The sequence below is a fragment of the Leucoraja erinacea genome, unplaced genomic scaffold, assembly GCF_028641065.1.
Source record: "Leucoraja erinacea ecotype New England unplaced genomic scaffold, Leri_hhj_1 Leri_64S, whole genome shotgun sequence".
Taxonomy (NCBI): domain Eukaryota; kingdom Metazoa; phylum Chordata; class Chondrichthyes; order Rajiformes; family Rajidae; genus Leucoraja; species Leucoraja erinaceus.
Window position 1 is genome coordinate 443,727 of NW_026576564.1, and position 27,192 is coordinate 470,918.

Below are 27,192 nucleotides of genomic sequence, written 5' to 3' on the forward strand. Positions count from 1 at the left end.
GGGTGGAAGGCTGGCTGCGCCTTCCTGTGCTCTCTCTCTCCCCCCGTTATGTGATCTCCCTGGCCAGGAAGTCCCTGTCCCTCAGACCTGAACCACACAGTGCATTGTGGGACAGGCAAAGAAGGAGGCTCCCCGGTCCTCATTGCCTCCTTGAAAGAGTTTCACATCTTCCTTTCTACTGACTAAACCAAACCCTTGAACCTGTCCCGCCAGCCTTTTTTCAAAATTTAGCGACTCAAAATGGGGGTGGGGGGGTGTCTTCAACGTAGGTGCGTCTTTGACGCCGGGAAATAAGCTATATCTAAAATCTTTTGAAAACATCCAGTGAATAGGCAGTTAATTCCACAGATTCACAACTCTCTGGGTGAAAACATTTTTCCTCATCTGATCTAAATGGCCTGCCCCTTATTCTTAAACTGTGACCACTGGTTCTGGACTCCCCCAACATTGGGAACATTTTTCTTGTATCTAGCCTCTCCAATTCCTTAAGAATTTTATGTTTCTATAAGGTCTCCTCTCATCCTTCTAAATTCCAGTGAATATAAGCCTATGTCAGTCCCGCCATCACGGGAATTAACCTGGTGAACCTACGCTGCACTCCCTCAATAGCAAGAATGCCCTTCCTTAAATTGGGAGACCAAAACAGCACACAATACTCCAGGTGTGGTCTCACCAGGACCCTGCACAACTGCAGTAGCACCCCCTTGCTCCTATACTCAAATCCTCTTGCTATGAAGGCCAACATGCCATTTGCTTTCTTCACTACATGCTTACTTTCAGTGACTGATGTACAAGGACACCTAGGTCTCGTTGCACCTCCCGTTTTCCTATGACACCATTCAGCTAATAATCTGCCTTCTTGTTCTTGCCACCAAAGTGGACAACCTCACATTTAGCCACATTATACCGCATCTGCCATGCATCTGCCCACTCACCCAACCTATCCAATTCACCCTGCACCCTCATAGCATCCTCCTCGCAGCTCACACTGCCACTTAGCTTTGTGTCATCCACAAACTTGGAGATGTTTCGTTTAATTCCATTGTCTAAATCGTCACCCATTCCTTCTCTCCAGAGATGCTGCCTGTCCCGCTGAGTTACTCCAGCATTTTGTGTCTATCCTTCCCACATCCTAGTTCTCCGACTGGTTTCATTGCCCTCATTAAATTTTGCTGACTGTATTCCTCGTCGTCACCTTCCCCATAGCTGACAATGATCCATTCGACATTTTTCGTGAACTTCGTCCCCTTTCTTGTTTTCACACCTTACCCTTCCATATCACTATGTCTCCCTCTCCCCTGACTCCCAGTCTAAAGAAGGGTCTTGACCCGAAACATCACCCGTTCCTTCTCTCCAGAGATGCTGCCTGCCCTGCTGATTTACTCCAGAATTGTGTGTCTATCTCAAGAGAACATGCATGTGACGTTTCAGGTCACGACCCTTCTTCAGACTGGTTGTGGTGGGGGAGTGGAAGAAAGGTGGAAGATAGGAAAGCCAGAACAGAGCCAGGGAAGTAATAGGTGGATACAGGTGCATAGGGTTTTTGATAGGAAGGTGGAGAAACAAAGTTCAGATGAAAAGACAGAAGGAGTGAGACAAAATAATCGAAATGTTGTAGATTGTGAAGCTAGAGGAAGAAACGTATGTATAATATGTGAGGGGTGAAAAATAGGTGCAAGGGCTGCCCAGTGAAGCAGCAGTAGAGAGGCTGCCTTACAGTGCTAGAGACCCGGGTTCGATTCCGAGTATGGGTGCTGTCTGTACATAATTTGCACATTCCCTTTATGACCTGCATGGGTTTTCTCCAGGTGCTCCGGTTTCCTCCCACATTCCAAAAACGCTCAGGTTTGTAGGTTAACTGGCTTGGTGAAATTGTTAATTGTCCCTGTGTGTGTGTGTATGATTGTGTTAGTGTGCAGGGATCGCTGTTCGCTGCGGTGTGGGCCAAAGGGCCTGTTTCCGCGCTGTTCTCTAAACTCCGGGTGTGGCGTGGTTGAGAGTGGGTTGGGAAGGGTGGGATGGTGTTGCTAGCTATGCAAAAATGGAGAATTCAACAGGCGGAGAGTCCACACATCGGGAACAAGGTTTGGGGAGGTGCTCGAGAACAGTCCCACATGGAAAGACTGCTGGGGTCCCTGGATGGAGCACTATGTGCTGTTGGAGCACAGGGGGTTAAGCAACATCGGTGGAGGGAAATTACTACATTTTTGGTTGGGGACCTTTTTCAGTACATCTCACATCACCGATACGGAGTGGATTCATCTAGCAATTTTTTTTTGTATGCACAATACTTTTGACGACTCCCCCAAAATTAAATGTTTTGTAACACTCACATCATGACTGTAATGATAGAAAAATCTCTCCTGACCTTTGGAAAGACATTAGAGGCTTTTGGGTTAGATTGTTTTAAGCCGGTTGCTAGGGAATGTGTGCCATTTAACACAAAGCTTTCCAAATTTCTCGTTCATTACCAATCTCAGTAGGTTCCATAACGGCTGGCATAGACAGCATAGTTTTAAGGCGAGGGGAAAGGTTTACAAGAGATGTGCAGGGTTGTTTTGTTTTTTTAAAATACAGCGAGTGTAAGATGCATGGAGCGCATTGGCTGGGGTGGTGTGGAAGTAAATGCGATAATAGAGTTTAAGAGGCTTTTAAATAGGCACTTGGATATGCTAGGAGTGGAGAGATATGGATCATACAGGCAGAAGGGATTAGTATAATTTGGCATCACATTCAGCACAGACCTCATAGGCCAAGGGTCCTTTTCCTGTACAATACCATTTATATATTTATAAATAGAAAATAACATTTTTTTTAAATTGAATCAAATGCTACATTTGCACAATGTTTCTCATCTAGACTGTGGTCTAAGAAACATCGGCAAGGTTTTTGTTTCAACTATATACTTAAATGAAAATTACAATTCCCAACATAAAGCGGTACCAAATCTAAGTAGGCTTCAATTCCCTTCCTGAACCTCCAGATATTTGGAACATTTCCCCCTTCAGCAATCTAAACCAGATGATTTACATATTAAATGAAGATAATCATCAAATAGAAGAGTACAGCATTGGCCCACACTGTCTATACTTGTTGCCAGGTTATACAAATATTCTCCGTCTGTGTGTGTGATATCTATATCTATCTATCTATCTATCTATCTATCTATCTATATATATCTCCATATTCACATGCCTGTTTAAAAGTATTTTCAATGCTGCTGTTGCATCTGCTTTTACCACCACAGCTGGCAAGAGCGTTCCAGCAGGGCTCTCACTTAACTTTTTTTCTTCTTGCCAGCAGGGCAACCTAGGCAGCTTTTTAGGTTGCCAAATGACAGTTTAGGTGGTCATTTAAGACGGCTTGCATGACACATACGATAATGTGCTCGGCCAAAAGTGCCTCTCTACCAGTCGGAATTATGCTCAATGAAGCATTCACATATTATTTCTACTTCAAATAAAGTCACAAACTAAACATATTCACCAATCATTAGATGATATATACCACAATGACATGCAGCTAAATTACAATACAGTATCTCAACTCTTTTTACAAGTTGCAATGAATGCAATTTCTATTATTTATTTCCACTTACAAACAACAATCTGGTTGGATTAGTCAGCATATGATCAACCTCTGTGAGACCAAGTGCAGGCTTGGCGATCGCTTCACTTCAACTCCCACTCCCATTCCAAATCCGACCTTTCTGTCCTGGGCCTCCTCCATAGCCAGAGTGAGGCCCACCGTAAATTGGAGAAGCAGCACCTCATATTTCGCTTGGGCAGTTCACCCCAGCGGTATGAACATTGACCTCCAATTTCAGGTAGTTGTGATAATTTCTGCTTCCTCCTCCGCTTCCCAGCTCTCCCTCAGCCCACTGTCTCCACCTCTTCCATTCTTCTTCTTCTTCCCTTCCCCCCCCCCACCCGCCCACATCAGTCTGAATAAGGGTCTCGACCCAAAATGTCGCCTATTTCCTTCCTCCATAGATGCTGCCTCACCAGCTGAGTTTCTCCAGCAATTTTGTCTACCCATTCACAAGTTCTGTTATCCCACTTTCCTCACCCACTCCGTACACATTAGAAGCAATTTTAAGAGGCAAGTTAAGCTACAAAGCCAATGCATCTTTGGGATGTGGGAGGAAACCCACACGATTGCAGGGAGAATGTGCAAATTCAACACAGTGCCCGAGGACAGGATCAAACACAGATCTCTGGCGTGCAAGACAGCAAGTCCGCCAGCTGTGCCACTATATTTTATTTTCCAACACACAAAAAAATATACGTTGATAAATTTGGTTACTAACAAAAAAGAAACTATCCATTTTCAGTCTTTAATCTCCAAGTGATGCTTTGTCCCCCTTTACAGCTACTGTATGTTTTAATTCAGTTCAAGACTATGGGGCAGTACATTGGCCATAAAGTTGCTGCCTAAAATTGCCAGAGACCCAGAATTGATCCTGAATATGGGTGCTATCTGTATGGAGCTTGCTCCTATTCCCTTTGATTGCATGGGTTTTCTCCGGGTGCTCTGTTTCCTTCCACATTACAAAGACGTGCAGGAACCTTTTTCTGACTATATATATACACATACATACATATATATATATATACATATATACATATACATATACACATATATATATATGTATATATGTATATATATATATATACATATATATATATATATATATATATATATATATATATATATATATATATATATATATATATATATGCATATATATATATATATATATATATATATGTATATGTATGTGTATATATATATATATATATATGTGTGTATATGAATATTTGAATATACATATATAATATATAAATACAGTTTTTGTTTTCTCGTTTATAGGATTGTTTACAGAGTACTATGTTTATGTATTCTGTTGTGCTGCTGCAAGTAAGGATTTCATTGTTCTAAGTGGGACGTGAGAGAATAAAACACTCTTGACTTACATCGCTAAAGGGTGATCGGTGGTCGGCATGGACTCGGTGGGCCGAGGGGCCTGTTTCCACACTGTATCTTTAAATTAAACTAAAAACACCAAAACCAGAGGAAATCTAAAGAAGGGTCTCTACCCAAAACGTCACCCAATTTCTTCTATCCAGAGATGCTGGCTGCTCCATGGAGTTCCCCCGCACAATTAAAGCATTGAATAGTCTTCACCGTATCATAGTTACCCAACCAGACGCAACTAAATTTAAGGTTTAGTTATTTCCAATGAACCCTTTTTTGCTTAAGTCCAAGTCAAGAGTCAAGATAGTTTTATTGTCATGTGTCCCAGGTAGGACAATGAAATTCTTGCTTGCTGCAGTTCTAAACATAATACAGAACAGGAGATAAAAGTTCAGTGTGTCTATATACCATAGACCATATATATACACAATAAACAAACAGATAAAGTGCAATAGGCTGGGGTTTTTTCAGAGTTTGGAGTTTGGTGGTGGTGGGTCCACTCCTGTTTAAATAAAATGTGGAATATTTTTGGAGGACCAGGAAATCAAGAAGCAAGTGGAGTTACTCCAGCTCCAGGGAGTGATTCTGCGTTTTTTTTCCAGCGGTCGCGACGAGCGAACAGCAATGGCAGCCAGATCTCCCACAATGCAAAGAGAGGGAGAAAGTGGCCAACACCGACCAGTTGCCATGGCAATGCGCATGTGCAGGGTGGCACATGCGCACAACAACGGCCGATGATGTGCTGGCTGTGGTTGTGCGCATATGCAGGGGGAGGATGTGTAGGCCGCGGCAGTGTGCATGTGTAAGGCGGCCGGTCGTGCCGGGAAATGAATGAGCTGAGAGCAGAGACCCGAGACCCGGACGGCGGGCGGAGACGGAGAGTGACAGAGAGAAGTAGAGAGGGGGCCTGCTGAGAGTTGAACGTTAGGTGTCCCGGTTGCTTGCCAAACTGGGCAAAATGGCATGGCATTTAGGTTGCCCGGCGGCACTTTAGGTCGCCATTGGCAACCGCTAATTTCGAGCCCCGTTCCAGGAGTGTACATCTAATCTATACTTCCCCTCTGTCCTCTAGGTTTTGATATATCCACTCAGGCAAAATGGTCCGACTGTCAATTTTATATACTTCTTTCAGGTCTCCCCACACCCTCCAACAATACAGACAAAATAGCCCAAGTTTGTCCAACCTCATCGTATACATAATACCATCTAATCCAGGCTGCATCCTGGTAAAGCTCTTCTGCATCCTCCCCAAAACTTCCATATCCTTCCTGGAATGGGATAACCAGAACTGCACACACCTCTCCAAATGAGGCTTCACCAATATTTTGTAAACCTGCAACATGACATCAAGACTGTTATACTTAATGGCCAATGAAGAGAGCAGGCACACCATACACCTTCTTTACCCCTCTAGGTCCTCGTGGAGCCACTTTTGGGGAGCTATGTACTTGGATCCCAAGTTCCCCGTGTACACCAATGCTTATAAGGGTCTTATTATTTTTATATATATTTTTCTCTTGCATTCAACCTCTCAAAGTGTAACACCAAATTGCTTGTATTAATCCCCATCAGCCATTTTTGTACCCATAAATAGAACTGATGTATTCTATATCCCATTGCATCCTTTGACAGTATTCCTCATTGTCCACAGCTTCACCAATTTTGGTGTCAACACCAACCAACCCATCCTCATTGACATCTAAGTTGTGTATATACCACAGAGGTCCCAGCAGTGATCCCTATGAAAGACCACTGGTCACAGGCCTCCGGCTAGAATAATATCCTCAACCTAAATTTTAGTAGTTACTTAAGTGATGATGTCGGATGGAAGCTGCATACCCAAATCTTGTTGCACTTATGTGCAATGACAATAAAATATATTATTATTATTATTATATTATCCTTCTTTCACAACCTTCCGTTCATAATGGTAAACCAGTTTTGTATCCAAACTACCAAATCACCATGGATCTCATGCATCTTAATTTTCTGGAGCAACCTACCAGGTATTTATTAGATATTTATCAAATGCCTTACTAAAATCCACGTAGACGGCACCCACCACCCCATCCTCATCAATCACCTTTTCCCCCAAAAAACTCAATCAAGTTAGTAAGACAGGACCTGCCACAGACAAAGCTATGAAAGATATGCAAAAAAGTTCAGATTATAAAGGAAACAGGCCATTGTAAGCTGTTTGTAGGGTGAAAATGAGAAGCTAATGCGACTTGGGTGGGGGAGGGATAGAGGGGCTACCGGAAGCGAGAGAAAGCAATATTTATACCACTGTTACCAAAGCGAAATATGAGATGCTGTTCCTCCGATTTGTGTTTAGCCTCACTGACAATGGAGGAGACCGAGGACATAAGGTCTGAGCAGGAATGGGAAGGAGAATTAAAGTGTCCAGCAACCAGGAGATCAGGTAGGTTCACGCGGGCTGAAAGAAGGTGTTCCGCAAAATGATCGGCCAGTCTGCATTTGGTCTCGCCGATGTATACGAGTCCACATCTTGAACAACAAATACAGTAGATGGGGTTGAAGGAGGTGCAAGTGAACCTCTGTCTAACCTGAAAGGACTGTCGGGGTCCCTGGACAGAGTCGATGGAGGAGGTATAGTGACAGGTGTTGCATCTTCTGCAGTTGCAGGGTAAGGTACCTGGGGAGGAGGTGGTTTGGGTGGGAAGGGATGAGTTAACCAGGGAATTGTGGAGGGAAAGGTCTCTATGGAAGGCGGAAAGGGGTGGAGATGGGAAAATGTGGCTAGTCTCTGTTGTGACTAGGGGGAGGGGGAGCAAGGGCGGAGCTGCGAGGTACCGAGGAGACACGAGCGAGGGCCTCATCTATGATGGGAGAGGGGAACCCCAGTTCCCTAAAGAATGAGGACATCTCGGATATTCTAGCACTGATCACCTCATCTTGAGCAAAGGTGCAGCGTAGATTGAGGAATTGAGACTAGGGGATAGTCTTTGCAGGAAGCAGGGTGGGAAGAAGCGTAGTCGAGATAATTGTGGGAGTCAGTGGGTTTGTAATAGACGACAGCTTCTCCGTGTATTGTCACCTCGTCGTGGTGGAGAAGCTTGTGTGGACCTGAGATCCTGAGAGCGATGCCGTCTGGAGCTATGCTCCTGGTAGGGCCACCCATGGCGGTAAGGTCGAGGGGGAGGTCTCTGACAAAGAGCAATCCAACCAAGACCTCAATGGTGGAACAGGCGGAGGACAATGGCTGACCTTAGTGCAGCATCACAACGGCTGGGAAGGCGGATGAAGGCTGCAGCAGAAAAGGGTCTCCGGTCGTCTTGGACTCCACACCACCGGATCCTGACCCAGATCTGTCAAGGACCGTGCTTAGCTCCCCACGTTAAACAAAGTCACACACAGGCATCCTCCATAGAGCACCCTGGAGGGGTGAAGGAAAACACCAAATGCAAACCTCCACTGCCTTGTGGCTATTATCTTATTCAGGAAAGGTGAAGATTGGATCCGGCGGACTACGTGGAGGGGACCACCATTTTGCGGTCCAACGGGTAGGAAGGTGGACCCAGCAAAGCGTCGTGGAGCGCAATTAGGGCACAATGTTCACGTAGATCACTGGTGGCCGTCCACTGCATCCTGACCTATCGCCAGCGGTCTAGACTATGTCTTGCCACTAGATCCAAATAGTGCCGGGACGAGAGAGTGAGGCTGACGATTTGCGCAACTCTCTCTCACTTTAATCCAAGTCATGACTTCAGGACCCAACTGGGTGAAGCAAGATCACCACAGGAGCAGATGAAGCTGAGAAGCACACGGCAGAAGCTCAGAGGAAATGTGCCGCGCGCAAGGCTCTAGCCACTTCAACCTCTACTGCAGCACCCACCCAACTGTGTCTCATATGCGGTTGGGACTTCTCGCCACCGCCTCCCCCCTTCCGCCAGCCAACAGCACGATGCGGGACCGAGCGGTGCAGCTCAAAGATCTTATAGCTAAAGGATCTTTGGTGCAACTGCTTCAGATGGTGGAAGGAGGCCTCCCCCTCCCTCCCTCCTCCTGGCCTCGTGCGAGAAGGTTTCTTTTGAAAGCACCGTTACCAGGAGGTGGAGCCGCTGTCACGGCCGCTGCAGCTGCTGTGCGGGGCCCGTCATTCACTCCGACCCTTCGTCACCCCGCACCTAGTATCTTTGCCCCGCACAGCTGTCGCCGACACGGAACGTCACGTTCCTTTTCTCCAGAGATGCTGCCTGATCTGCTGAGTTGCTCCAGTTTTTTGTGTCTATCGGTATAAACCAGTGCCAAGCCGGGCAAAATGACTCGCCGTTTATGTTGCCCGGCGGCACTTTGGGTGGTCAATGGCACCCAGGCAACTGTTCATTTCGATCCCCGACTCGGCATGACAGGCAGCATCTCTGGAGAGAGGAATGGGTGACGTTTCGGGTCGAGACCCTTCTTCAGGTTCATTCACTTTACTCATAATTCTGCTTGCATTTAAATACACTTGAGCCCATCACAATGTTCAATAACCTTTCCCCACCTGTCCTTTGAGAATTATTGGTCATAACCTCTACCTTTTCATCAGTACTTTTATTGACCTGCTGCTCTGATTCGCACCCTGTTGCCAATCTAGTGCTCCTGAATAGCACCTGCAAATCTTCATGCAATTATATTGTTTTGCCCGCAGGTCAGGTGCAACCTATCCTTCTCGTATAGGGCCCAATGATCTCTAGAGCTGAAGCTCTTGACCCTGCACCACTTCTTGGTCCTATATCTTGTATAAGCTCTACCAACTTTTAGCTCATCTAGAATCTGCATCTGCAGCAGGGAGCAGAGGCAAAGCTACTCGAGTGCTGCCTTGATGCTCCAGCAATCCGGACTTGTTCAGACTTTCTGTGCTGCCTGAATTGTAGCCCTCCATCTCAGACCATTCAGAACTAGCAGTGGAGACAAGATACTGCAGGTACGAGAACACTGAAGTACAAAAAAGCGGCTGAAGAAACTCAGTAGGTTAGGCAGCATTTGAGGAGATAGTCAAGAGTCAAGAGTGTATCATTGTCATATGTCCCAGATAGAACAATTTAATTCTTACTTGCGGCAGATTATGTATATATAGTACACTGTAAACAATATGAGGAAAAAAAGGTTCAGTGCATGTATATACACACGCATACCTACACGTTAAAAACAAACATTAGTGCAATAACAACAATAATAGTCTATGTAGTTCAGAACTTATTTGAGATTGTAGTGTTTAATAGCCTAATGGCTGTAGGGAAGAGGCTATTCCTGAACCTGGACCTTACAGTTTTCAGGCTCCTTCCTGTACCTTCTTCCCGGTGGCAGGGATGAAATGAATGTGTGGCCAGGGTGGTGTGGGTCTCTGATGATGCGGGCTGCCTTTTTGGTGCAGCGACTATGGCAAATCCCTTCAATGGTGGGGAGGTCAGAACCCTTGATGGACTGGCAGTGATCATTTTTTGCAATATTTTTCGCTCCTGGGCATTCAAGTTGCCGAACCAGGCCACGATGCAACCAATTAATATGCTCTCTACTGCACACCTGAACGACATACTGAATTTACGTAATCTTCTCAGGAAGTAGAGGCGTTGATGTGCTTTCTTCATAATTGCATCAGTGTGCTGAGTCCAGGAAATATCTTCAGAAATATGCACGGCCAGGAATTTGAAGCTATTGACTCTCCACCATCGTCCCGTCGACAGACAGGTTTATGGGTCCTCATCCTTCCTCATCCAAAGTCCGCAATCAGTAAATAGACAATGAACCTTTCAGGTCATGTTCCATCATCTGAACCATAAACCCTTCATTCCTGGGCCTAAACCCTAGAACCTACCACACAACACAGTGAAGCAGCAACACCAAAAGTGATACAAAACAGCAGATGATCACCAACATTAAGGCCAATGGGGACATATAAAAATTGCAATACAAAAATTGCAAAGAATATTTGACAAGCAGCATGAGATTGTTAAAGACAAAAATTCCACTCCCCCCCCCCCCCCCATAGACAGAGCTACTGCCAGATGACAATAAAATGGCAAACATGATATCACTGTGCAAAAAAAGGTAATGACATCCTGAGGATTACAGCTAATGAATTTAACATTTGCAATGGAGATGCTTAATCAAGGGAAAAATGTATCCAAAGTTTGAGCTAACAAAGGAACTAGTTCCAATTTGTTGAGGGCAAACAGTGCCTTTCATAACCACGCTGATTATTTTTTGCAAGTAAGTAATGGAGAAAGATAAAGCAGTCACATTGGACAAGAAAAAAAGAATTAGGCTGCCTGGCCCAACATGCAATATGATCATGGTTGATCTATTCCACTCCTCATCATCTCTTCTTTGTCAGTTCACATTGCCAGAAATTATCAGATTCTTCAAATATTTATCTACCTCACCATTCTTCTGATGATCGCGGCTACACAACCTTCTGGTATGGAGAATTTCAGAGGTTCACCGCAGAAGAATCCAAATGGATCTTCAAAAGATATCTGTCCCACATAAAAGCCTGGTTGGCAAAATGAGCTCCATAGAATAAAGGGGTCAGCAATCGCATGGGTGAAGATTGACTCAAGGACAAAGCTGAGAATCATATTAATCTGGTGCTCACGTTGCAGACAGTAAAATAGTGTGGCCGCTCAGATGTCAGTGCTAAGACCATGTTATTTATAAATAATATACATAAATAAAAATGTTACGCTCTGACATCTGAGCGACTATATAACAGTGCAAAAGATCGAGAATGTGCAAACAACTGGCAGGTGAAATTTAATACAGAGCAATACGGTGATGCAATAAAGAACAAAGTAATATAATAGACTAGATCCACAAAGGCTCCAAGTATGAAGCTACAGAGGGACGTGGCGTAAATCTTCAAAGGTGGCAGGAATGTTGGGAAACAACTGGCATATGGCCTCTTAGTCCGTGTCCGCAATTGGCTCAGCACTTCAACTCCCCCTCCCAGAGCCTCCGACCTACGGTCTCCTCCATGCACAGCGAGCAGCAGAAATTGGAGGAACAGCACCTCATATCCGTTTGGGAGTCTGCACCCCGGGGGCTGAACATCGAATTCTCACAAAGGCTCCTCAGCCCCCCTGCTGTCTCCTCCCATCCCCCAGCCTTCTGGCTACTCCTCCTTTTCCCTTTCTTGTCCCCACCGACCCCCGCCCCCAATCAGTCTGAAGAAGGGTTTCGGCCCGAAACGTTGCCTATTTCCTTCGCTCCACAGATGCTGCTGCACCCGCTGAGTTTCTCCAGCTTTTTTGTGTAACCTGGCCTCTTAGATATAATGCATTAAGTGCTTGTGATCCACTGACTTACTATCCACAGATCCCCATACTCACATGGTCAGCATTACTGGATGGTAATCATTGTGCGTTCCCCCAGAGTTGGCCCCTGCAGTGTCTAGGAATTCAGTTTGCCATGAGACAGATTGCATTTAATATCATTTCCCAGGAACAAAGTGTGGGTCAGCTGTGCAGCTGAAGCCAAGAAGTACAGATGTGTTTCTGCATATTTTGACTGTAGCCTTTGTCATTGCCAGCTGCATTAGTGGCATTGCAAGATATCTGTGTACCTAACCCTCAGTTAACAAGGGCTTGGTGTAATTAGAGGATAAAGTACAAATGTAGTGGATTATTATGACACATTGATTAGGCCACAATTGGAATCACATCCAATTATTTCAGTACACTGAAAGGAGAATGTAAAAGTACTGGAGAAGGTGCAGAACAAATCTGCCAGAATGAGTTTGGAGATAAAGGTTAGGTTAGGCCAAAGGTAGCAGGTAGATTTAGATGATTAAGGGTAGGAGGTGGCTCAAATAGAGCAAAATGCAGACTGGTTGGGCTCAATTACCTTTTTCCATTCCATACATCTTATCTAAGCATAAAAGATCATGTATGGTTAACAACGGCAAATAATTTGCCAACCAACATGCATGCCGTAAGTCCCAGCAAGTGACTAGTGGCATCAAGGGAGCAGCCTTGACATTTCCAGGACCCCCTTGACATTAACAGGACCCCCCCATCAACAAACACACACCGTTAGCCAAAATCTCCAACTGACTAACCACACAAATGTTATGACTACACGAACAGGTTAGAGACTGGGTATCCGACAGAACATTGGCAGATGAAATTTAATCCCTATAAATACATGGTGATTCATTCTGGGAAAGCAAATAAGGGTTGGATATATGCAACAAGGGCACTCCTAAGGAATACTGGTTACCAGAAACACTTAGGGATCCAAGAGCATGGTTCGCTGAAGTTGGAATACAGGTATATACAGACGTAAAGGAGGCACTTGACATACTTACATTCGTAGGTCAGGGCATAGAACAGCAATGTTGAGACATCTCATTGCAACTTGGTTAGGCCACACTTGCAGTATTGTGTGCACTTCTGGTTGCTGCACGATAGGAAAGATGGAATTGAACTGAAGAGTGCAGAGGGTATTCAACAAGATGTTGCCATGATTAGAAGACTGGTTATGGAGAGCGATTGGACAAGCCGTGTTTGTTTTCCCTGGAGTTGATGCTGAAGAATGTCCTGGTAGAAGCACATAATTTTAAAAGAGGTATAGATAGGACAGATAGTTAAAATCTTGTTCCAGTGGTGAATAAGGGGTTGTGAGTGGAAGACATTTGAAAAATGGGGGTGGAGTACTTTTTGCACAGGAATGCACAACCAAATGGTGAGATCAGACACAATTACTATATTAAAGATCACTTAAAAATGCAAGATGTAGAAGATTATGGCCCTAATGTTCTCTGTTCCAATGCTGACAAATGAGATTTGTGTAGATGGGCAAAAAGGTTGTATTGAGGTGCTAGGCTGAAGGCCTCATGTCTATGCTCTACGATTATAATCACTCGAAAATAAATCAATATTCCTCCTTTGTCGCAAGATAAAATTCTGGAAAACCTCGAAGGATTACAGCCGTTCAAATCAGCAGTAAAATAAATGCGTTACAAATGCTGGGGCTGCCAGTAACAGTGTAGTAAAATTTAAAAATCAGATGGCTCAGGGACCAGGGGTCACAAATTCAATGTGATGGCAGAAGATGCAAGAAAGATGAGAGGCAAACAAACAGCTTTTTATTTTAAATTAAACAATAAGAGCAATTCCTATCTGGAGCTTACCAAGCCTTCCAAGATGGCAGGTGCAGTCTTACATCTTGTAACATCAAAGTGTATTTTCAGTCTAAACTCCCTGCCATCTCCAGGGGAATAACCCCATTCGCCTCTTTTCCCCCTCTATTTCCCTGAACCACTGCAACTTAAAACAGCACAGCACACGAACAAGCCCTTCGGACCAACATGTCTGCACTAACTATGTTGCCAATTTAATGAATCCTTTCTACCTATACATGGTCTGTATCCCTCAATCCCTTACCTATTTCTATCTATCTAATTCTTCCGAAAATGGTACTGATACAGGTTTATTATTGTCACGTGAACTAAAATGCAGTGAAAAACATTCCAGGCAAATAATTTCATACACAAGTGTATCAAGCACTGATAAAGAGAAAATAGGGTGCAAAATATATTGTTACAGCTACAAAGAAAGTGAAGCAGCAGTTGCTGCCGTACAGCAAAATGCAGCACCGGAGACCCGGGTTTGATCCCGATACGGGCGCTCTCTGTATGGATTTTAGACGTTCTCCCCATTTGTACGTTCTACATGGGTTTTCTCTGAGATCTCCAGTTTCCTCCCATATTCCAAAGACAGGTTTGTAGGTTAATGGCTTGATTAATTGGCTTGATAAATGTTCAGTATAAAATTGTCCAACTTCCAGTATAGTCCCCGGTGGACTCTTCGGAAAGTACAAGGTACAAAAGAAAGTGCAAGAGCATAACAAGGTGGATTGAAAATTTATCCCCAGCATGAGATAGGTCAATTCAAGAGTCTGATAACAGCGGGGAAGATGCTGTTCCAGAATCTGGTGGAACACACTTTCAAGGTTTTGTTATCATCTGCCCAAAGGGGGAGTGAAGGTTGCCAAACCAAGCTGTGATGCAAATCTATAGGACATTTTCAAAAGTGCAACTGTAAAAACTGGCGACATGTTAAATTTCTTTAGCCTATTGAGGAAGTAGAGGTATTGCTGTACTTTCTTGGTCGTAGCATCAACTTGGTTGAACCAGAACAAATTTTAGGTGCTATTCTATTAAAATAAGAATGTTAAGCTCTCAACCATCTCCACTGCAGCACCACTGATACAAATTGGTTCTACCATCCTGACTAGCTCCTTCGGTTTGGTAACATTGAGGAAGAGATTGTAGTCATGACATGCTTCTAAGCTCACCATCTCCTTTCCATACTCTGCCTCAGCACTGTTTGAAATCCGCACCCAATGGTGCAATTTGCAAACTTGCAAATGGCATTCGAGATGAAATTAGCCATAGTCATGAGTGTACAGGGAGCATAGCAAGGGGCTAAGAATGCAGCCTTGTAATGCACCGTTGTCGAGTGTTATTCTGGAGGATGTCTTGCCACCTATCCTTACCGATTGAGGGCTATAGGCCAGGATCTAGTTGGGGGGGGGGGGGGACATCTATCCAGATGTTCCAGAATTAGGTATAGTTCCAGGGAGATGGCAGCTGCTCTATTGCAACATACGTATGTCGTCCTCGTATCTGCTTCTATCGCTTCCTCTGGTAGCACGTTCTAGGTACCTACTACCTTCTACATGAAAGAAACCTGCCTTGCAAACCTGCTGGAGCTGAGGCAACAGCACTACCTCCTGATTCACCATGCCAGTCAAACTTAATACATCTCAACTGACAATTTAGTGTGAATAACAAAGGAAGGAGCAAGGGGAGGAAAACAGGAAGTAGCCTCCACACCATAATAATTTAAAGTATTTGCAGGAAATCTCGGGTCATTTTGTAATAGACTATGATAACCATAAGAAGTGTAATACAATGAAGGCTCTAATTGATTCAGGCTGTTCCCTATCACATATGCTAATCCAAGTTTCCACTTTGTTGTTTTTACTTTAGCATGCTGGGAAAAACACTTGCATTTCTTAACAGCACAGAAACAGGGAGATTGAATGTTTTTACTTAAGAATGTAGACGTGTGTAAACTGGTGAATCCTCAAGTCATGCCAGTGTACTCTAATTGCAAACAATACATGTTCTTCTCTTTAAGGCTGAAATGCAATAAATCTTTTAAAATCATTTGCAGGCTTTCATGTCAGAGACCAATACACGATTGAACACAAGTGTAAGAGGTCAGATTTTTTTTAATGAAATACTAGTTTAAAAAGGACAACTCCTAGAGTTAACATTAATGCAAGATTTCCATAAATCAAAGGAATTTTGTGATGATGAAGAAGAGCAAATGGAAGAAATCTTGTTCACCCTAGAATAAATCTTTTGACAAAATTTTCCGGCCAGTATAAATGTTGCAAATATTTATAGAATACATGATTACAGTCAGGAAATGCTACAACACAAGTATCGTAGAGAGATCAAATACGATTTATGGACAATTCGGGTTTCAATCAATTTCTTCAAAAGTTACAAGTACGATAAATAAGATGCGTCCAGTTGATTTCTGGGTATTTATAGCGACAATATCCCGTCCAGATTGTGACGTGCGACAGGAGATATATTCCTGTTCAAATTTATGAAATGGTCCACGCATTTGAAGTTACCAAGATCGTGCCGAATAGATACCATACAGCAAGTGTTTGCAAACAATGAACTTCGGCATCCGTTTACACTGCAGCGTACCGAGTCAAATATTGATACAATAGTTTCGCCCACACAAGTACAGCAATGACGCACTAGCGTACGGCCACTGAGATGTACACCAACTAGGTATACACCCATCAACAGATGTAAATACTTCCACACTAAAATTTAGGAATGCATATTTACGTTGTATGTCTGCATCTCCCTGTCGGAGTGTACAATTTAGTGAACTTAAACAACACACTATCTTTCAACTAAATGTGCTTTTCTATTCTTAGACAAGTGAAACAACTATAAGCAACATTTTACTTTCACTTCACCAGCCGAGTTGTCCTTTCAAAAATTAATCATATTGGCAGCTGCAACAGCTGTTCTGCATTTACCGACTGATCTTTACACGGACACCGAGCCGGGGAACGTAGCAGAATCAGTCCTAATCGCCCGGAGTCGGTTGTGTGCAATTAATTAAAGCCACCCTGGTGCCTCAGGCAAAAAGCAAGACCTTGTCCTACTCTCTCAGACGATGAATGGACCACGTACGACCAACACCAACGGACAACCCACCCGCCAGTCCGGACCAATGTTGTACCCGACGTGCAGGCTTCACCAGCCACAGGCCGAGCTGGCGGCTGAACAATGCGTCCGGGCCGCGGCCTCCCCAGGAGCGGGCGGGCGGGCCATGGCCAGCCTCCTCGGAGCACGGCCGCCACTTTCAGGGCGACCTTCCGCTCCCTCCAGCTCGGCCGAGAGTACGCGAGCTCGGGGCTTGATGCTGGCCTGCGGTTAAACATTCCTCCGCGGGCCGAGGCCCGCCCACGGCAGCGTCCAGCAGCGGCCCCGGGCCTGCGCGCTCCCCGCCCACTCCCACTCCCCCCGCCGCTGGGCCGGGCCGGGCCGCACTCCCAGCAACAAGCACTTCCTCTTACGGCCTCAGGCCAGTGCCCAGCCGTGGGTCTCTCTGCCCGGACAGCCGCTATCATTCCCGGCTCGGCGAGAGCGGAAGGGCCCAAAGGCGGACGAGGGGAGCGACTAGGCCCAGAGTCCGGGGCCTCGCCCGCTCGTTGCCGCCCGCTCCCGCCGAGCGAGCAGGAGGCCGCGGGCCCCGCTCGGCGCGTCGCGTCGCGCTTTACCTCAGTAAGAAGCCGCTGTGGCCCGGCGGCCGGGGCGAGCCGTCTCCTCCGCTCTCCGCGGCGATCAACAGGGCGGCGGGCAGAACAACAACACTCGGCGGACATGAAGGCCTGAACCCGCGGCGCGCTCCCCGCCCCCGGTGTTGCCCCCGGTGTTGCCCCGCGGCCTGCGCCCCCCTCGCGGCTGCTCCTCACGCTGTGCGGCGGCGGTGCGGCCTCCCGAGCGGCGGCGATCGCGGCTCCAGTCGCGGCTCCCCTCTCGCAGACAAAATGCCGACCGGAAGTGAACGAACAAGCACGAGCGGAGCGGGGGGGGGAAGAGGAGGAAGAAGGCGCCAAACGCAACACTTCCGGCTGCAGCGCCCCCGCGTGCCCGCGCGCCACACTCGGGTCTCGCGGCGCGCACGCGCACTGACTTCCGTCCGCCCGTCGACGCGCACGCGCGCTGAGGCCTCCCGCCCGCCCGTCGACGCGCACGCGCGCTGAGGCCTCCCGCCCGCCCCTCGACAGCAAAGATTACAGAAGGCCGGCCGGAGGCGGTGTTGCGCACGCGCAGTCAGGCCGGCCGGAGGCGGTGTTGCGCACGCGCAGTCAGGCCGGCCTGAGGCGGTGTTGCGCACGCGCAGTCAGGCCGGCCCAGCGGCGGCGGCGGAGAGGCAGTGCGCGTGCGCAGCTTTTGGCGGGGAGGTTGGTTGTCCGGCCGCGCCGCCATTGATGGAGATAAACACCGCGCATCACTGTCTAAATATCAAACGTTAATCCCTACGCTGAACCACAACTCTCCTCACAATTTAGAGTATCGTGTGTATGAGTGGGGTGTTCACTCTGGGAGGTAGACAAAATTGCTGGAGTAGCTCAGGCAGCATCTAAGGCAGAACAGAGAAGGTTCACCAGACTGATTCCTGGGATGTCAGGACTTTCATATGAAGAAAGACTGGATAGACTCGCCTTGTACTCGCTAGATTTTAGAAGATTGAGGGGGGATCTTATAGAAACTTACAAAATTCTTAAGGGGTTGGACAGGCTAGATGCAGGAAGATTGTTCCCGATGTTGAGTAAGTCCAGAACAAGGGGTCACAGTTTACGGATAAGGGGGAAATCCTTTAGGACTGAGATGAGGAAAACATTTTTCACACAGAGAGTGGTGAATCTCTGGGATTCTCTGCCACAGAAGGTAGTTGAGGCCAGTTCATTGGCTATATTTAAGAGGGAGTTAGATGTGGCCCTTGTAGCTAAAGAGATCAGGGGGTATGGAGAGAAGGCAGGTACAGGATACTGAGTTGGATGATCAGCCATGATCATATTGAATGGCGGTGCAGGCTCGAAGGGTCGAATAGCTTACTCCTGCACCTATTTTCTATGTTTCTATGGAGAGAAGGAATAGACGTTTTGGGTCGAGACACTTCTTCACTCTGGGAGGTCGAATGTGAGAGGGAAATTTGCAATTAATGGCTTGACCCTCAACAACATTATTGATGTACAGAGGGATCTTGGGGTCCATGTCATAACTCCCTGTAAGAGGTAACACGAGTCCATAGAGTGGTAAAGAAGGGACATGGTATGCTTACTTTCATAGTTGAAGACGATTGATTCGGTTCAGTTTAGTTTATTGTCAAGTATACTGAGGTACAGTGAAAAGATAGATACAAATTGCTGGAGTAACTCAGCAGGACATGCAGCATCTCTGGAGGGAAGGAATAGGTGACATTACAATCAAGCCATTTGCAGTGTCCGTCAAAGCCGCCACAGTCAGACTTTTCCCACGGGTAGTAGCTCTACTCTGGGGCGGAAACCCCGGGGGGCCAGAGGGGACACGTCCCCCCCATGTTTTGAGAGGTGGGGGACATCCCCGCCAAGTTTTTGTGATCCCGATTTTAAAATCTCTGCTTTCCACGAGTCAGTGGGGGTGGGACTGATGATCAAGGGCGAGATGATTGGAGGAGGGAGGAGTGGGGTGGGTGGGGGTGGAACTGAGGATAGAGCGCGGCGATTGGAGGAGGGAGACGTGGCACAGACCTGCGCGTCATCCACAGGCAGGATCGATCCCGGCCGGGTCTCCGGCGCTGTCCCGGGTGACCCCCCCCCCCCCCCCATGGGTGGCCAGAGAGGTCGGCAGTCAGACTCTTCCTGTCCCGCCAGGTTAACCTCCCTGGACTTGCGGGAAATATGGCCAGCGCGGAGAAGCAGCGCTGGTGTCCCGTCAGTCCAGACAGGGCTGTAGTTAACCTGGTGAGACAGGCACAGTTGAGATTGAGCCTCCGAAGCCTCGTGCGTTTGTGTGAGTGTGCGCATGCGCTCGCGGCCGCCAAAGGATTGTGGCCCCCGTCCCCTCCATGTTTTCATAGTGAGTTCCGTTCTTGGCTCTAGTTAATAACCAAAAGTCTGTAGCCTCCTGCTCTGGTATTTTATTTTATTCACATGTTTAAACTATAATGTTTTGTTAGTAATGTTTTATTCTTAATGGTTGTGATGTTACTTGCGAGCGGAGCACCAAGGCAAATTCATTGTATGTGTACAAACTTGGCCAATAAACCTATTCATTCATTCAAATACAGTATTGGGGAGTAACGTTTAGTATAGAGTCAGGAAGTCATGATGCAGTTTATAGGACTTTGGTTTGGCAGTATTTGGAGTATTGTGTGTAGTTCTGGTCACCCCATTACAGGAAGGAAGTGCAGGCTTTGGAGAGGGAGTAGGGGAGGTTTGCCAGAATGCTGCCTGGATTAGAGGGTAATAGTTACAGGAAGAAGCTGGACAGACTTGGAATATTTTCTGTGCGTTTCAGAGTCTGAGAGGAGACCTGGTGGAGGTTTATCAAATGATAAGAGGCATGGATAGGGGAGATCACATGGTAAATGTGGGGGAGAAGTGTCATGGAGATGGGGCAAGTGGTTGGTGCCTGAAATGTGCTGCAGGGCGTGGTGGTCAGGCCTTTAATGGTTCTGGATTGGCTGTTTTTCTGTTTTATTGAATTTTGCTATTCACATTTTTCACCACAGATTTTTAACTTCAGAGACTGAAAAATAGAGAAATCGGGTTGTGAACAAAGGAATGTTTCTTGATAAGTTATGACAGTATGACCTAATATGACAATTGTGGGGCAGTTAAAATCAAATTGAGCTTATTGGTTTGTGTGATGTGTTGTTAATAGTATGTTTGTGAGACATGCCCCAAAACAAAAACCTGAGCCAAAACAATGTCAGGCAAAATGCTGGTTCTCATACAGAGAGAAACGGTGAGTAAAGGGGCTGTCCCACTGCGGCGACCTAATCCGCGAGTTCAGACGAGTTTGCCCTCGACTCATACTCGCAGCATGGTCGACATGAGGTCCTAGGAGGTCTTTGTAACTCTCCTTCGTGCTCGAGAGTAGTCCCCGCATACTTGAGGCCTCGGCTAGGTCGCGGCATGGTTTTCAACATGCTGAAAAATGCCCGCGAGTGAAAAAAGATCGCCATGGAAAAAATCGACACTTTTTTCACTCGTAGGTTTAGTCGAAGTAGGTCGTAGTAGGTCGGCATGTTATTTGTAGGTAATCGAGGGTAGTCGTAGATAGTCTCCAACATGTCGAAGGAGGTCGTCTTCACTCTCCACTATTCGGTGTCCAATTTTCCCGAAACTAGTAGATAGATAGATAGATATAATTTAATTGCCACACAACCAAGGTCGGTGGAATTTGGGTTGCCAGCAGCGGTACAGTAATAAAGAACACACAACCACAATAAAAAATCTAGTCTTCAACATAGTCAAAGAAGGTCTTCAACATGACATTTTTTCAAACTCTCCTAAACTCTTCTAAACTCGCCAATTAGGTCGCCGCAGTGGGACAGCCCCTTGAGTTGTCTGAAGTTGGAGAACTGTATGAAGTTGCAGTGTGCTCAGACGGAAGATGAGTCCCATGTCACGCTTGCACTGGGCCTTACTAACAGTGCTGAGGCCACAGACACTTAAAGTGGAAGTGACAGCCACTTAAAGATCGGAGTCATTGCTGAGGACTGAGCACAGGGTCCCACAAAGCAATTACCTAAACTGTTTAGTTTCGCTACCATAGAGGAACCATCAGTGAACACTCGTGAAGAAATGCAAGTGGATCTGTGCCTCAGTGGATGTACTGTTCAGATCCCAGGCTGGTGAAAGGAAAGAGGTGAAATGAATACTGATGTATCTCCTGCAGTTGCATGGGAAAAGTAGGGTCAAGGAAAGTGCGTTCACGTCGCGGCCCTTTTTTCCGCCAATCTTTCCACCACCACGCACAAGAAGCGCAAGACAGACACCATTGTATGCAGATGCCGAGAAGTGTGTTCAGCTCTGGCTCAACAACTTCTAATCTTGTATGTGAACTTGATAAAAAGATGGGGAAAGTGTCACATTATGGGATGTGGTAGGTGGGGACGAGAGAGACAACTGCAGAGGGAGGAATTGAAAGCAGTGGATAGGATCACGTGTCTGCCAGTGGAATCTTTAAGGACCTGGCGGAAAATGCAAACATTGATCCACTAAATGCATAGATGGGTAGGTGAAGGTAAAAATTGCATCTACCACTTCCACTGGCAGCATGTTCCATGTATCCACCATCCTCTGTGGAAAATGTTTCCCCTGGTAATCCTTCGACCTCTAATGCTGCAGGGAAAAAGGCTCCAGTGTATCTACCTTCCCCTTGTATCCAGTCTGAAGAAGGGTCTCGACCTGAAATATCACCCATTCCTTCTCTCCAGAGATGCTGCCTGTCCCGCTGAGTTACTCCAGCATTTTGTGTCTACCTTCGGTGTAAACCAGCATCTGCAGTTCCTTCCTACGCCAAACCCTCCAATTCTAGTAATATCCTCTTCAGTCTTTTTTGCAATTTTCCAATTTAATGACATCCTTCCTGTAGCAGAAGGACCAAAATTGTACACAGTACTCCAAACATAGCCGTACCTTGTAGAGCTGTAACATTAAACCCAACTCATGTACTAGGCACTCTCACTGATGAAAGCTAGCGTGCCAGATGCCTTCATCACCATTTCCATGTGTGTCATCAATTTACTCTGGCTTGGTGCAATGAATGATCAAACATCCAAAGCAATTGGACCTATTAATGAAAAATTGTATTTTCATAATAATTGATTGCCATAATTTAATGATCCGTTAATAGCCTGGCTTGAGCTTTGAATTCTGTGTTTCTGTGGGAATGTCTGCTACAAACTCCTTTTCCTCACCAACAGTTCAGTGTGTTGCCCCAGTAACAGTGTAGTCTGGAAGCAGAATGTTTGCCACTGAGTGTTCCTGCAGTTCCTTCCTTCACCCAATTCCCACTCCCCCTACCCTCTACCAGAGCCTCAGCATGTCCCTTTTTGTCTGCCCGTTACAACTTGTTTTAACTGTGCAATAGTCTTTGAGAGGGTGACCAGTGCATGTGCTGTTCATCAGCATGCAACCATCTTTGTTTCTCTTTTGCATAGGAAGAAACTACAGATGCTGGTTTACACCGAAGATAGACACAAAATGCTGGAGTAACTCAGCGGGTCAGGCAGCATCTCTGGATTGAAAGAATGGGTGACATTTCGGGTCGTGACCCTTCTTCAGACTCTCAGGGGAGGGAGAGACACAAAGATAAGGAAGGGTAAGGTGAAAACGAGACATCAAAAGACATGTGGATCTAGGAACATGTAGAATGGATCATTGTGAGCTAAGAGAAGGTGTCAACAAAGTAAACAGATAAAACGTAATCAGGGACAGTCAGACTGATCGGAGAACTGGGAAGGGAGAGGGATGGAGAGAGAAAGAGAGAGAGGGAAATCAAGAGTTCCTTGAAGTTAGAGTTAGTCTTCTTCCAGACTCGCCCTGCCGGTAAACTCCAGTGTGTTAGCCCTAACCCAACCCAAGGCAGACAAATACAATAAACTCTGTACACCACGCAAACCCCCCTTTAATTGAACTTTCCTGAGATGCTAGAATAACATCTCCTCGCTGACTATCAACACGTACACCCCAATACTGTGTGCTTAACCCCTACTCTACTCTCTTTGTACCCATGACTGTCATCTAGAAATTTGCTGATGACACCACTAGTTGGCCAAATCACGGATGGTGATATGTGAGTGTACAGGAGACGGATAGAACACTTTCCTGAGTGGTGGTTCAACAACACCCTCCCACTCTTTGTCAACAAGACCAAGGTCTGGAGATAATATGCCAGTTTTCATTGATGGGTCAGTGGTGGAAAGAGTGCGCAGCTTGACATTCCTGGGTATTGACATCTCTGATGACCTGTCCTGAATCCAGTACCTCTACAATCTCAGAGGTTTACAGAGATTCGGTACCTATCCAGATATTCCAGGTGCGGGAAGAAGAAAGGAAGAGGAGGAGCCAGTGGGTTGAGGGAGAGCTGAGAAGGGGAGGAGAAATTAAGGACTACCTGAAATTAGAGGTCAATGTTCATACCGCTGGGGTGCAAACTGCCCAAGCGAAATATGAGGTGCTGCTCCTCCAATTTACGGTGGTCCTCACTCTGGCCATGGAGGAGGCACAGGACAGAAAGGTCGGATTCGGAATGGGAGGGGCAGTTGAAGTGCTGATCCACCGGGAGATCAGGTTGGTTATTGCGAACCGAGCGGTGGTGTTCGGCGAATCGATTGCCAAGCCTACGCTTGGTCTCACCGATGTAGAGCAACTGACATCTAGAGCAGCGGATGCAATAGATAAGTTTGGGGGAGGTGCAGGTGAACCTCTGCCGCACCTGGAAAGATTGCTTGAGTCCTTAAATGGAGTCAAGGGGGGAGGTAAAGCGACACGTGTAGCATTTCTTGCGGGTGCAAGGGAAAGTGCCCGGAGAGGGGATGGTTCAGGTGGGAAGGGACGAATTGACCAGGGAGTTACGGAGGGAGCGGTCTCTATGGAAAGCAGACAGGGGAGGAGATGGGAAGATGTGGCAAGTGGTGGGGTCACGTTGGACGTGCCGAAAATGACGGAGGATTATTTGTTGTACGTGACGTCTGGTAGGGTGGAAGGTGAGGACAAGGGGGACTCTGCCCTTGCTACAAGTGGGGGAGATGGGGAATGAGAGGAGAGTCACGGGAAAAAGAAGAGACTAGAGTCACGGAGTATAGAAGAGACATAATCACAGGGTATAGAAGAGACTAGAGTCATGGAGTAGAGAAGAGACATAGTCACAGGGTATAGAAGAGACTAGAGTCACAGAGTATAGAAGAGACATAGTCACAGGGTATAGAAGAGACATTTTGCCTACCATCACCCTGCCACTTTCAGATTTGCCAACACATCTTGGATTCCTTGTGCCTTCCACAGTATGCATGTTCCTGTTCAAGTGATGGGCAAGGCAGGTCAGATCAGGTCAGGTCAAGGAACTTTGGGTGACAAGAGATATTAGAAAACATAGAAATTAGGTGCAGGAATAGGCCATTCGGCCCTTCGAGCCTGCACCGCCATTCAATATGATCATGGCTGATCATCCAACTCAGTATCCCGTACCTGCCTTCTCTCCATACCCCCTGATCCCCTTAGCCACAAGGGCCACATCTAACTCCCTCTTAAATATAGCCAATGAACTGGCCTCAACTACCCTCTGTGGCAGAGAGTTCCAGAGATTCACCACTCTCTTGAATTTGAAGCTCAGATATTGAAGCTCTGGTCATAAAAAAAGAAGGCATGGGTCAGGTACAAGCAGATGGGTTCAAATTATTACTGGAGGAGTTTGGGGACTAAGGAACATGAAGGGAATCGGGTGGGCAAAAAGGGAGCATGAGATAGCTTTGACATCCTATGATTAATCCTAAAATTAAGGAGAATCCAGAAGACTTGTATAATTATAACTAGGGGAAAAAGGTAATGAGTGGGAATAGTCAAAAACCAATGTGGCTATCTATGTGTGGAGCTGCAGGAGATGGGCAAAATCCGCAATGAGTATTTATTTTTTTATTGTGACCGAAGACTCGTGAACCTGGAACAGTCAACAGTGATTTCCTGTGGGTAGTCCACATTACGGTTGAGGTATGTCCTAAAGAGTACAAAGGTAGATAAATCTCGTGGGTCCGATCAGATATATTCAAGGACACTTGTGAACTCGAGAACAAATTGCAGGAGCCCTGGCTAAGATATATGAAGCATCATTTGACACGGGTGAGGGGTCGAAAGACTAGAGGGTAGCTAATGTTGTTCCTCTATTTAAGTAGGGCTGAAAAGAAAATTGTGGAATTATAGACCAGATAGCCTAACATCAGTGGTTACCGGAGAGGATAAGATATACATGCATTTGGAAAGACCAGTTGAATTAAGGATAGTCAGTGTTGTTTACTGCACGGGACCACTGACCAACATCTACTACAAACCCACTGACTCCCATGGCTATCTGGACTATACTTCTTCCCACCCTGCTTCCTGTAAGGGCTCTATCCCCTACTCCCAATTCCTTCATCTACGCCGCATCTGAACTCAGGATGAGGTGTTCCAAACCAGGGCATCAGAGATGTCCTCATTCTTATGGGAACGGGGGTTCCCCTCTTCGACTCTAGATGACGCTCTCACCAGGGTCTCCTCTATATCCCGTAGCTCCGCTCTCACTCACCATTCACCACACCCGTAACAAGGACAGAGTCCCCCTTGTCCTCACATTCCACCCTACCAGCCATCACATACAACATAATCCTCCAACATTTTCGCCACCTCCAACGGGATCCCACCACTGGCCATATCTTCCCATCTCCTTCCTTTTCGGCTTTCCGCAGAGACTGCTCCCTCCATAACTCACTGGTCAATTTGTCCCTTCCCTCCCAAACCACCCCCTCCCCTGGTACTTTCCCTTGCAACCGCAGGAAATTCTACACTTGTCACTTTACCTCACCACTCGACTACCTCCAAGGACCCAAGCAATCTTTCCAGGTGACGCAGAGGTTCACCTGCACCTCCTCCAACTTCATCTATTGCATTCGCTGCTCTAGGAGTCAACTGCTCTACATTGGTGAGACCAAGCGTAGGCTTGGCGATCGCTTCACCCAACACCTCCGCTCAGTTCTTATTAACCAACCTGATCTCCTGGGGGCTCAGCACTTCAACTCCCCCTCCCATTCCAAATCCGACCTTTCTGTCCTGGGCCTCCTCCATGGCCAGAGTAAATCCCACTGCAAATTGGAAGAGCAGCACCTCATATTTTGCTTGGGTAGTTTACACCCCAGCGGTATGAACATTGACTCCTCCAATTTCAGGTAGTCCTTGCTTTCTCCCTCCTTCCCCTCCCCTTCCCAGATTTCCTAGAGCCCACTGTCTCCGCCTCTTCCTTTCTTCGTCCCCCCCTCACCCCCACATCAGTCTGAAGAAGGGTCTCAACCCGAAACATCACCTATTCCTTCGCTCCATAGATGCTGCCTCGCCCGCTGAGTTTCTCCAGCTTTTATG

At 46.4% G+C, this 27,192-nt stretch overlaps 1 protein-coding gene across 4 annotated transcripts in view; it reads right to left on the reverse strand.

The window, feature by feature from the left end:
• The window catches only part of nipblb (NIPBL cohesin loading factor b), a 333,312-nt gene extending 315,349 nt beyond the window's left edge, over window positions 1-17,963 (reverse strand). For all 4 annotated transcript variants that reach the window (XM_055631095.1, XM_055631096.1, XM_055631094.1 and 1 more), the window contains exon 1: window positions 17,806-17,963. The gene's annotated coding sequence lies outside the window, so the exon portion shown is untranslated. The remainder of the gene's footprint in view (window positions 1-17,805) is intronic.
• Between the last annotated feature and the right edge of the window lie 9,229 nt (window positions 17,964-27,192).